The sequence below is a fragment of the Heptranchias perlo genome, chromosome 2, assembly GCF_035084215.1.
Source record: "Heptranchias perlo isolate sHepPer1 chromosome 2, sHepPer1.hap1, whole genome shotgun sequence".
Taxonomy (NCBI): domain Eukaryota; kingdom Metazoa; phylum Chordata; class Chondrichthyes; order Hexanchiformes; family Hexanchidae; genus Heptranchias; species Heptranchias perlo.
In genome coordinates, this window is record NC_090326.1 from 142,547,838 (window position 1) to 142,561,507 (window position 13,670).

Consider the following 13,670-nt stretch of genomic DNA (forward strand, 5'->3'; position numbering starts at 1 on the left):
CACTCAGATAGAACCCAAAAGAAATGTTAACAGCCTACTGGTTCGAGCGACCACCATGGATGCTGTGAGCAGTGAAACCTGCCAGACTCTCAGTAAAAAAAAACTTGTGAGGCCAGGAAGAGCAGAAATTCTCCTCCCGGTCTCTCAAGGAAAGTCCGGGTCTCTGCTGCCTTAGGCTCCCCCCGCCTTCCCGTCCGTGTAACACTGCCGAATATGCCCCCAACTCCCAGCAACTTACCTGAGTTCTGGTGGGTGGTCTCCGATCCGCCCGATCTCTGCCTGCCGGCAGTTGACCATGCCTCATTACACCTGATTCAGGCGAGCAGCTGTCAGGCCGGTTTAAAATTATCTGTGTCTTCTAAGGAGATTCCTTGTGTATATTAGGGAAGTTTGATGGTTTTCCGCCCGGGAGTTAAAATTCACACTATAGAATTTTGCAGCACACAAGACCTGGGCCAGCTCCCTGAAACAGCTATGCACTTAGTCCATTCCCTATAACAGTTTCTTTTTCAGATACTTATCCACTTCTCTTTTAAAAGCTGTTGTGGATTCTGCCTCCTCTATTGTTTCTGGTAGGGCATTCATCCACTAACCATACTTTTCAAAAAAAAAAAATCTCCTAATCTCTTTTTTCATTCTTTTGGTGATAATTTTAAACTCATGTCCTCTAGTTACCATCTAGTGGAAATTATTTTTCCCTATTTACCTTAACAATAGTCTTCAAAATTTTGAGCACGATATCTGATCTCCTCTTAATCTTTTCTGTTCTATTGCAAAGAGCCCCATTGTCTCTAATCTCTCCTCATGACTAAACACTCTCATCTTATCTCAGTAAATCACTTCTGTGTTTTTCTGTGACCTGATATCCTTCCAAAAGTAGAGTGACCAAATACTTTAACTGTGGCCTAGCCAATAATTTGTATAGATTTAACATTATCTCTTTGCTTTTGTGCTCTTTACCCTATATATAAAATCTGGGAGAGCATATATATTTTTACAGCTTTATGAACTTCTCCTTCCACTCTTAAAGATCCATGTATCCCAAACCCTAAGTCTCTCTGCCCCTCTATTCTTCTTAAAGTTTTACCATTTTGTGTATATTTTCTCTCATATTTTCTCAAATATGGCTCACTTAAGAACATGAGAACATAAGAAATAGGCACAGGAGTAGGCCATACAGCCCCTCGAGCCAGCTCTGCCGTTCAATAAGATCATGGCTGATCTTCTACCTCTACTCCACTTTTCCGCCCTATCCCCATATCCCTTCATTCCCTTCGTGTCCAACTTTGCACTTCTCTGCATTAAATTTCATCAGACATCTAGCTAAACCAAATCTACTATATTCTCCTGAAGTCACTTACAATCCTCTTCACAGTTAACTACAGTCCTTACTTTTGTGTTGTTAGCAAATTTTGATATTATGCCCTTTATTCCCAAATCTCGATCATATATATATTAATACTTTAAAAATATCTTAATCTAGGACAGTATTCATGTAGAGGTCTGTAAGTCTTTTCCTGTAGCAGGCAGGAGCTCTCTGTAGCTTAATTATCCCCGTGCTCATAAATATCCAACATTTTAAAAAGGCATTGTGCTACCTTTAAACCAAAAATGCAATTAAGTTGTCTCTAAAACTGCAGTAAGATTGGCAGCAGAAAAATGAATTAATTCTTAAATAGCAATTTTATTTCAACGTTGTGTTTCTTTAATGCTTCCTTGAGGATAGTTACACTCTGTGGGAGTGGCGGCCATGTTGGAGCAATGCCAGTTGCAATATGTTCTACGCCAGGTGCAAAATGACACTTTGTAATACTCTTCCACCAGTCACATATTATAACATGTGATTTCTCACATCACAAAGGCTTGTAATTCGGCCTCCGTCAACACAAAGGCATCCGTATAGCAGGCCTTTTTTCCCTCCGTAACAACAGTTATTATACTCCAAAAGCAATTCCTTGAGCGAAGCACTTTGAGTTGATTTGACAATGCGGCAAGATGCTATAGAAATGTAAGTGTTTCTTTTCTTTTTTATATCAGCAAGTGTTTTGGCACAAGATTAAGTTGAATGCTGGAACAATGTGTGATATGGTTAAAGCACATAAAATTGGTAAATCTATTGTGATCTTGATGGGCGATGATGGTGCAGGAAGTGCAACATTTTAACATATTATAAGGATGATTTTATGAATGCACACTACCAACCAAGAGCCTCACCCAGTGACCATACATACTGGGAAATTGTGGGCACACTGCCTATGACTTTTCATCCAATAAAGCAACCAGCATGGGGATAAATGGGAGAACTGAGAGCATAGGCCATTTTTTGACCCAGTCGGGGAATCAGTCCTGATATCTAATACTTCTGTTACATTGAATTACATAGAATTACATGGGGTGCAGAAAAGATTTACTGGAATGATTCCAGGGATGAGGGACTTTAGTTAGGTGGATAGACTGGAGAACCTTGGAACAGAGAAGGTTGTGAGGAGATTTGATAGAGGTATTCAAAATCATGAAGGGTCTAGATAGAGTAGATAGAGAGAAACTGTTCCCATTGGCGGAAGGGTCAAGAACGAGAGGGCATAGATTTAAGGTGATTGGCAAAAGAACCAAAGGTGACACGAGGAAAAACTTTTTTACACAGCGAGTGGTTAGGATCTGGAATGCACTGCCTGAAGGGGTGGTGGAGACAAATTCAATCATGGCCTTCAAAATTGAACTGGATAAGTACTTGAAAATAAAAAAAATTGCAGGGCTACGGGGATAGGGTGGGGGAGTGGGACTAGCTGGATTGCTCTTGCATAGAGCTGGTGTGGACTCGATGGGCCGAATGGCCTCCTTCCATGCTGTAACCTTTCTTTGATTCTATGAATTTACAGCACAGAAACAGGCCATTCAGCCCAACTGGTCTGTGCTGGTGTTTATGCTCCACACGAGCCTCCTCCCACTCTAATTCATCTAACCCTATCGGCATATCCTTCTATTCCTTTCTCCCTCATGTACTTATCAGCTTCCCCTTAATGTTATTTGCCTCAACTATTCCATGTGGTAGCGAGTTCCACAGTCTAACCACTCTCTGGGTAATAAAATTTCTCCTGAATTCCTTATTGGATTTATTAGTGACTATCTTATATTTATGGCCCCTAGTTTTGGACTCCCCCATAAGTGGAAACATCATCTCTACGTCTACCTTATCAAGCCCCTTCATAATTTTAAAAACCTCTATTAGGTCACCCCCTCAGCCTTCTCTTTTCTAGAGAAAAGAGCCCCTGCCTGTTCAATCTTTCCTGACAGGTATAACCTCTCAGTTCTGGTATCATCCTTGTAAATCTTTTTTGCACCTCCTCCGATGCCTCCATATCCTTTTTGTAATATGGCGACCAGCAGTCTGCAGGGTACTCTAACATGCGGTCTAATCAAGGTTCTGTATAAGTTTAACATAACGTCTCTGCTTTTCAACTCTATTCCTGTAGAAATGAACCCCAGTGCTTTGTTTACATTTTTATAGCCTTGTTAACCCTTTTCTCATTGACCCTGTTCCTGTACTCTTTACTCTTTCAGCAGCCCATAAAGGTTTTGTTCCATGGTAATGTACTAGGTTCAGTTCTTTATTTCTGATTCAACACATTCCAGCTTTTGTGCCTTATATCATTTGCTACCAGTCAATCTATTTCAGATTTCCCTCTGTTAATCTTCTTTTCTGTTCTATTAATTTTATACTCCGTCAAATCCTCATCGGTGTCAGTATTCCTTTGTACCAGTTACTGTGTAGTAGGAACAATTGTGAGTTTCTGAGCTCTTTGTACTGTGACGTCTCCCTGTCATGATCTCAGTGTGCTTTCAGTCAGCCCCATCCTCTATACCTCTTTAGACTTGGCACACTAACATACTGCCCATGTGTGATGAATTCCTATCTTTTGGTCAGTCTGGTTCTGTCTCTTTCTGGGATCTGAAGGAGAGAATTCCAGCGCTTTTGCCTGTTACCTGGAGTCTCTTGACATTACGAAGTTGCTTCCAAGTAGAAATGCTTCCCAGAGTAACAGGACCAAATTTTGGTCCCTCAGGGTGCTAGTGCCTGACAAGCAATTTATCTGTTTTCTTGCCTTCAGTGCTCAATAATATTCAAATTATACAATGAAGGAAAATCCAGTTGTTGTTATAACAATTAATACACAGTAAACTACCATTTTATGCATTTAGATAGTAATGGACTCATAATAAATAGAATATTGCAATGGCAATGATATTAGACTGGATTTAATTCACTCACAAGAAAGACCTCATGATTCCATCCTGGTTATGGTGACTGGGTTTTATTCCGCCATTAAATAATCAAATAATGCACCTCTATATGGGTGATATCAACTATGTACTTGCAACAATAATGAGTATTTTCACTGCTTTCCCACCTCTTTCCTGATTATTTTTTCAGTCACTGCTAATTTTGTTGAAGTTATTTTGTATTTTTTCGGTTTGTTTCTTTGCCTGTTTAGTTTTCCTCAATAGGGAGAGAAGCCAAATCTCTTATTGAATTGCCTCCAATGTCTCCAAGGCGGCCTTCGAGACACACGACAACGCAAAATCGTCGAACAGAAATTGATAGCCAAGTTCCGCACCCATGAGGACGGCCTCAACCGGGATCTTGGGTTCATGTCACGCTACATGTAACCCCACCAGCGAAAACAAGTGATCTGTTTTTAATACAACGGGTCATTCTCTCTCTTTCTCTTCCTTTCGGATGTTTCTCTCTCTCTCTCTCTGTCTTTTGTTCTGGCCGTTTGTATATTCGGTGGTCTTGTATGTAATGTCTCTCTGTCTGAACACTTTGATTGCCTTGACAACGGGCAGTTGGAAAGATTATCTGTAATCACCAGGCATTGTTCTCTGATTATAAATGCGGTAACATTCAAGGAATCCCACACTTCACCTGACGAAGGAGAAAGCCTCTGAAAGCTTGTGATTTTCAAATAAAACTGTTGGACTATAACCTGATGTTGTAAGATTCCTTACACTTTCTGATGGCTAGCAACAAAATTCCATCAGCAGAGGGACACGAGCAGTTTGGAAATGGTGGATGGTATTAAGGCAGGAATGATGATGAGGAAAAGGAGGCAAAGAAATGTACATTTAAAGAGGGCTTGCAGAGCTCTGAATTAGAGAATTTTGGTTTTGAGCAGATTTACATTTATTTGGATTTCTTACAACTGATTTAGCATTAACACAAACATCAGAATTCACTGTCATGTTTAAATGTGTTTTATGCTTTAAATTAGTTTCGACTTTCTTCAACTTGTCCCAGGCCTCTGGTCAATGTGAATAGGGAAAAAACTTGCTATAAAGAAAGTTAAGCTAGTTACAAGAGGGTGGAAGTGGTTGGAGAGAATAACAGACATTTTCCTTTTGCCTCACAGGACTTAGAGGTTGAATCCACATAGCTGTTTTCTCCTCTCAGCTCTAAATTGGTTCTGGTTTGACACTGAGAGTTGAGGTAGGTCCAGCTGCATGGAGAAGCTGAAAACTCATCGAGCTTACTTTATTAAGTAGACATCCGATTCATCTGAATTTGCACATGAATCCAAGTGTCCTTTTGTATATTAAGCAAAGTAATTTTTCATTGGGAGCACATCTCTGGTACAGATGCTCACCAGTGCAATTTTATATACAGCAAGCATTTTGCATTGCAGTCGGGCGTCCTGTTGCTGACCAATACAAGCCAGACATAGGGCTATCCTTCTTCATGCTGTAGCAGTTCACAAAGCAAGTGGAACAAGCTAATAAAAAGATGGTTAAGGTATACAAAATAACTTACATTTTAGAGCATGTCTTGAGCTGTTTCTGTCTGCCAGTATAGCAAATCATATCACACTAACGGCTCATCAGATTGAGACTATTCTCTAATCACTTTATAGAATCCTCTGTAGAGGTGCTCTATCTTTAACTTTTTCCTCAAATGAATGTTATTGATTCACCCATTAAGAAACAATGAACTGTGGTAAATTGATCATTCTGTTGTGAAAGCCTCTTCTCTAAATAAATGGGTACAATGCTCACCACAATAAGAAATGAGTGGTAAGTATGCGACTGTAAAGCTTACAACATCAAGCAGCTATAGAAATGTTCATTAGAAACATCTTGAATAAAACAAAAATAGGAATGCTGTATTTTCACTCTTAAAGACAATCTCAACCTTTACCAAACTTGTAAGCGAGCTAAAAAGTCTTATGCGTTTGCACACAGGCATCTATCAGCAGATCTCTCGCTTGTATGAAGACCGTGATGCGTCTATGCCTGAACTGGGCTTAGGGAACGATCCCTGCCCCGGGACAGGTTGGCCCGAGGCTCACCCGATATTGGGCCATGGTTTTCATTTAAATGAGACCGTCCCCAGGCAGCCCGCTGGCAAAGAGGAATTCAATTTTGGGCTGCTGCGTCACTGGCTGCGGCCTTCATATTAGTAGTGAGAGAGGGGGGAAGCAATCGGGAGGGAGCAGGGCTATCGGGAGGGGGAGCAGGCAAAGAGAGGGGCGTGATCGGGAGAGGGAAGGGACGATTGGGAGAGGGAAGGGACGATCGGGAGAGTGGGGGGAGGCAAGCAGAGGCCGGCAATGGTCTTCGGCACGCAGTGGAGCCGGGAAGGGCATTCCTGCACCTCCTGGCTCGACATTGAGGTAGGTATATTTATAAAAGCTTACCTTTTTGGTGGCAGCCTCCAGTAGTCCCTTTCACGACCGCTGGTTAAGCCGCATATACACTTGTGTTGGCTGCATTCAGGGCAGCCCAATTTTGCTTTGGGGGCCTGAAACAAGGGGTTTGGCCCCCTAATCGCACATGGACAGGGGTGGGGGGGTGACTATGTTGAGAATCTTTGAAACTTCTCCTCATTAGGACCATTTTTGTTTCACAAGACTTTCCTCCAGTAATGTTGCTTTTTGCTGTGATTGAAGTCCCAGCAAACAACATGCAGAGGATGAGAATTCCTTTGGTGTTTCCACAATTTAGATAAGCAAGCCAAGTTCATGAAGGGACACCAAATGGAGGTGCAGCGACATTTATCACTATCTCCGGAACCAGTACCGGCTTTAGGGGCAAGTAACCAGGGCAATTGCTCGGGCCCCCAGCCCATGGGGAAACCCCACGAGGTTATGTTAGGTCATATCTACAGAGTAGTGTGGGTGGAACAAGGGAGGAGAGGTGCCCAAGCCTTAGCCTCTGCCTGGGACCCCCATGAGTCTAATGCCGGTGCTGAAGAAAACCTTGGGCCTCCCATGATCCGGGTCTTGCCGCCTCCCTCCCCCCCCAACTAACCATGATCGCATCTGGAGCCCCCCCCCCTTGCCTGACTGCCGGGGACCATTCCTGCAGCTCCCTTGGCAGTGGTTTCCCACCACGCTCGCCCCACTCCAGCCCACCGGCCTCGGGTCATTGCCGCCAGGTTCGGTGGGAGTCGGGCCTGGACCGAGTTAATGAGGCCCAGGAGTTAAAATGGCGGCCCCACGCTCACCTCTTGACCCAGATTAAAATTGGGGCTGTACTTTGGACAAGAGTCGCATGTAGACCAGACCGAATGGGGAGGTAGGTTCTCTTCCTTGAACCAGTTGGGGTTTTACAACAATCAGGCCGTTTTCATGATCATTTTTTCCCAGTGCAAGTGCAGAAGTTACCAGGTGAGTTGGCATCAATTTTTGCTCATGACCTCTGGGTTGCTCATCCAATATCAGAAGCACCACACAGCCATGCCCATTAAATTAACTAATTCCTTTTGCCAGAATTATCAGACATGAAGTCAAACACAGTTACTGTAAACATACTAATCTTAATCAACATCTATGTTACCATTGCTAACATAAGATGAGGAATCAATATTGCAACAACAGGCATTTAATTAGGCCTTCTGTTTAAGCATTTTGCTAAACATCGCCCCTCTCTTTTTCCAACCATGGCAGAAGCTTCAGCTGCCTTGGCCCTGTTCTCAGGAAACTGTCAAAAACCCCTCTTTCTCTTCACATCGTTAAAAACCTTCTCAAAACCCATCATTTCAAACAAGCTTTCAGTCACCTTTCCCAACTGTTGTACCATGGCTCATTGCTGAGTCTTTCATTCCTTTTATCCATATTTTCTCCCTTCTTTCTGCAATTTGTCAAGTGACATTTTCTACATTAAAGGCACTTCATAAATGCCAGTTATTATTGCTATTACTGAACTTTGCTTTAATTCCAACCACGTCATATGCGATTGATAGGATTACATTTAAACACAATGACCTGATTCAACATTAACTGTGTAACTGTGTTGAATGCGCGGCAAGCAAGAGTATTTTGCCGGTACTTTTTAATGAAGACTGTGCTTCATTAGAGAGTCCTCATTGAGGATACTCTCACTAGATACATATGATGGTGTAACAACCAATCATAACCTCCAACAGGTCAACAGCTTCACAGATTTAAAACTGACATTCGAACCAAGCAACGACTTCTGAAAGCTTTAAAATACTGGACAAAAAAAGATGGTGTTTAAATCAGGACTGTAGCAATTGATGCCCATAGAGTGACAAATTTGCTTATGTTTGTGTTTAGTCCTTTTACAACGAGATATTAATTGAGCTGCTTTCAAAAGGAATTAATCAACGTAACATTAATTTATGGGAGTTTTTCCATGCGGTCTGCAGCACTGTTTAATCTGTAGGCTTGTTTAAGGAATCATAATTTTGCTAGCTAAGAAGGTTTTAAGGATAGTTGGGTGCTAACAATTTCTATGACATCCAAACCTGCCACTGGAGCAGATTCTAGCAGTGCCCTCAGAGGAGAAAGTCTGGATTTTCATGGCCATTTCATTTGAACACATTAGCAATGCCATCTAACAGAAGAGGAAAATATTGGGAGTTTCTTCAGCCAGCTAAAACACAAAAGATTTAACATTGTCTCTGGGGATGGTGAGGAGCTGGTGTCATTTTAGGGGCAAATTTTGTCCAATACAAATTGTTATTACTGTAAAATGGTAAAAGGAATGGCTAAAAGGCACTAAATGTACATTTTTTTTCATTTGTTCATGGGATGTGGGCATCGCTGGAAAGGCCGGCATTTATTGCCCATCCCTAATTGCCCTCGAGAAGGTGGTGGTGAGCCGCCTTCTTGAACCGCTGCAGTCCGTATGGTGAAGGTTCTCCCACAGTGCTGTTAGGAAGGGAGTTCCAGGATTTTGACCCGGCGACGATGAAGGAACGGCGATATATTTCCAAGTCGGGATGGTGTGTGGCTTGGAGGGGAACGTGCAGGTGGTGTTGTTCCCATGCGCCTGCTGCCCTTGTCCTTCTAGGTGGTAGAGGTCGTGGGTTTGGGAGGTGCTGTTGAAGAAGCCTTGGCGAGTTGCTGCAGTGCATCCTGTGGATGGTACACACTGCAGCCATGGTGCGCTGGTGGTGAAGGGAGTGAATGTTTAGGGTGGTGGATGGGGTGCCAATCAAGCAGGCTGCTTTGTCCTGGACGGTGTCGAGCTTCTTGAGTGTTGTTAGAGCTGCACTCATCCAGGCAAGTGGACAGTATTCCATCACACTCCTGACCTGTTCCCTGTAGATGGTGGTAAGGCTTTGGGGAGTCAGGAGGTGAGTCACTCGCCGCAGAATACCCAGCCTCTAACCTGCTCTTGTAGCCACAGGATTTATGTGGCTGGTCCAGTTAAGTTTCTGGTCAATGGTGACCCCCAGGATGTTGATGGTGGGGGATTCGGCGATTGTAATGCCGTTGAATGTCAAGGGGAGGTGGTTAGACTCTCTCTTGTTGGAGATGGTCATTGCCTGGCACTTGTCTGGCGTGAATGTTACTTGCCACTTATCAGCCCAATTCTGGGTGTTGTCCAGGTCTTGCTGCAAGCGGGCACGGACTGCTTCATTATTTGAGGGGTTGCGAATGGAACTGAACACTGTGCAATCATCAGCGAACATCCCCATTTCTGACCTTATGATGGAGGGACGGTCATTGATGAAGCAGCTGAAGATGGTTCGGCCTGGGACACTGCCCTAAGGAACTCCTGCAGCAATGTCCTGGGGCTGAGATGATTGACCTCCAACAACCACTACCATCTTCCTTTGTGTTAGGTATGACTCCAGCCACTGGAGAGTTTTCCCCCTGATTCCCATTGACTTCAATTTTCCTAGGGCTCCTTGGTGCCACACTCGGTCAAATGCTGCCTTGATGTCAAGGGCAGTCACTCTCACCTCACCTCTGGAATTCAGCTCTTTTGTCCATGTTTGGACCAAGGCTGTAATGAGGTCTGGAGCCGAGTGATCCTGGCAGAACCCAAACTGAGCATCGGTGAGCAGGTTATTGGTGAGTAAGTGCCGCTTGATAGCACTGTCTATGAAACCTTCCATCACTTTGCTGATGATTGAGAGTAGACTGAGGGGCGGTAATTGGCCGGATTGGATTTGTCCTGCTTTTTGTGGACAGGACATTCCTGGGCAATTTCCCACATTGTCGGGTAGATGCCAGTGTTGTAGCTGTACTGAAACAGCTTGGCTAGAGGTGCAGCTAGTTCTGGAGCACAAGTCTTCAGCACTATAGCTGGGATGTTGTCGGGGCCCATAGCCTTTGCTGTATCCAGTGCACTCAGCCGTTTCTTGATATCACGTGGAGTGAATCAAATTGGCTGAAGACTGGCTTCTGTGATGGTGGAGATATTGGGAGGAGGCTGAGATGGATCATCCACCCTGCACTTCTGGCTGAAGATGGTTGTAAATGCTTCAGCCTTGTCTTTTGCATTCATGTGCTGGACTCCGCCATCGTTGAGGATGGGGATGTTTGCAGAGCCTCCTCCTCCCATTAGATGTTTAATTGTCCACCACCATTGACGACTGGATGTGGTAGCGCTGCAGAGCTTTGATCTGATTCGTTGGTTGTGGAATCGCTTAGCTCTGTCTATAGCATGTTGCTTCCGCATATTGATCTATCGCTAGAAAGAAAATCGATATCGCCACAGGAGCTAGGAGCGATTTTCCTGTTCCTGGCCGTTTTGGATTGCTTAAATGCAGTGCACGGGGGAAAATCAGTTGAGGAGGATAGTGTGCTTGTAAGGGAGCACGCCAAATGCTCCATTCATTAACTGCAAATGGGCAGAAAATTGCTCAGGCTCCCTTACGAGTGTCCCATCCTCCCTGCCTGATTTCCCTCTATGCATAGTGCTCAGGCGATCTGTGAATATATTGAACTGGATTGAGAACTGGCTGGAAGGACGTAGGCAGAAAGTGGTTATAGATGGATTTGGATCTGTTTGGAGGCCAGTCACCAGTGGTGTCACGCAAGAATCAGTGTTGGGACCGTTGTTCTTTACTATTTTTATTAATGGTCTCGATGTAGATGTTGGGGGCACGATCTGAAAATTTGCAGATGATACCAAGATCTGTGTGAGTGTTAAGACTGTGGACAATGGTCGACTGCTTCAGGCGGATCTTGATGAGTTGGGGGACTGGGCTTGTGACTGGCAAATGATGTTTAATTTGAAAAAGTGCAGTGTTATGCATGTGGGCAAGGCAAATGCTCAACATACATACACCCTTTAGGGAAAAGCATTAAAGCAAGTGGAGAAAAAGAGATCTGGACATCCTAGTGCATAGATCTCTAAAGGTTCATAAGCAATGCTGTGAAGTGATAGCTAGAGCAAACAGAGTGTTGGGGTGCCTTTATAAGACAAAGCAAACTATTTTGTCCTTCTACAAGACCTTGGTCAGGCCTCATTTGGAATATTGTGTTCAGTTTTGTTCTCCTCACATGGTGGATGATATTGAGGCTTTGGAAAGGGTGCAGAGGAGGGCCACTAGACTAATTCCCAGCTTAAAGCACCTTAGTTATCAAGATAGGCTGTAAGAGCTGGGACTCTACACTTTAGAGAAGCATAGACTTAGGGGTGATCTGATTGAGGTGTATGAGATGATGAAAGGAATAGATTGTGTTCCAGAGGGTGCTTTCCTGTCTGTCATTGATCGTATGTTCATAAAAAGCCCAGGTCTAGGAACAGGAAAACCTACCATTGTCCTGTCACTACTAACGTTAATCTGAGATCACCAGAACAAATTTCCTGTATGTCAAGGGGCATTATTATCAATTACTTCCTACTGGGCTGAAAATAAAATACCATCTTCTGAGAGATTTCTTAAGTGGCCAAACTGTGACGTTAAGGCCCACTATGCAAAATGACTTAATCACTAATCGGAACAGTAACACTTGGTACTTTCCTAGGAAAGAAGTGTGCTACTAGTTATTTATCCATCTGCATAACATTTTCAGTTATTGCTAAAATTCACCTTTATAATAGCTTGTCAATTGAAGTGAAGAGTGAATGTTTCTTTGCTTTAGAAATAACAAAAAGAGATGAAAGATCTGCCTCCCCTGAGTATAGAAAACAAAATATAGTTGAGGTGCACCGAACATTGAGTTGGCATGCAAGGGGTGAAGGTGTCAGGGTACCAGATTGCTTGGGGGTTCTGCGACTCGGTTCCACTTTCTAAGGGAACTTTGCAGGTGTTGCAAATGTGTCCTCGAGTGGGGACCTGCTTCTATCTAATTCAATAACAGGACATTTTTAAAAGCCTGTCTCCCTGGGCAACAGAGATTCAAGGAGGTCATAAACACATTTGCTATTGGGTGCTGACCTAAGCAAACAAAACTGTATCTGGCTTGAAAGCACCTGCCCATCTCCCAGCTCAAATTCCTGCATGGAAAGGCCAATACCTACTTAGCACGTGCTGCTGAGAGACCATCTAATGTTTCCAAAACAAGTGTCTCCTTTGAAACAGCATGAAAGAAAATCATAACATGCTGGAAGCACTCAGAACAGGCAGCAAATGCATAGAAAGAGAAATCTACAATGTTTTGGTTTATATATTTTTTAAGAGCGTGCTGAGTATTTTTTACCTTGCCTGCTTTGGTCAGGTCGTTGTACTCCTTCCGACACTGGTCCCAGCTCCACGACGTCAACAAAGTAATGCTAGGGGCCACTGCCACCCCCTTCCACGCTGTCTGGCTGACCTCGTCCCCGATAGCCGCTCACGGCACCTTTCCACCTCCTCAAGGAGGGCCCGTAGGTACTCATCACAAATGTTTACTGCTCTCTTTTTGGCTTGGTCTTTCAATGTCTCTGCGAAAATGGAGATTGTTTTCTGCAGTGTTTAAAAGTAATTTCGAACTAAAATCAAATGGTTTAAAATTTTAGACAAGACAGATACAGTATGCTGGCACTTATCTAGCACTCCCAAGCCTCACTCTGAAATCTGGCGTCTGTTCTGAGCCTTTTCTAGTGGTGTATGGTTGGGGTAAACCGTTGACTGTGCCATGTCTGAGGTCCCTGATTCGCCATTATGCTCGCTGCAGCGTATTCAAAGGACTTTTCCATGAAATTTCGCAGTAAATTCGCAATGCTAAGATCGGGGTGCGAAATGGTGTAATTTATGGCGTGCATCACTGATCGTGCCATTCCAAGAAATTCTGCGCCATTAACTCTGCGCCATTATCACATCTGTCATAAATCTGCCAGAATGCAATGAGTATGAATGTCAGTGCACTTCAAGGAGTGGGTGGTCTTGCAGGAATGTCTGCTCGGAGACCTGGAAATTCACTGAGTGTGATACATTGGAATATTAGTTGATGGAACCCTCAATGTCAGTACTGAAAGTAGAGTTTGAT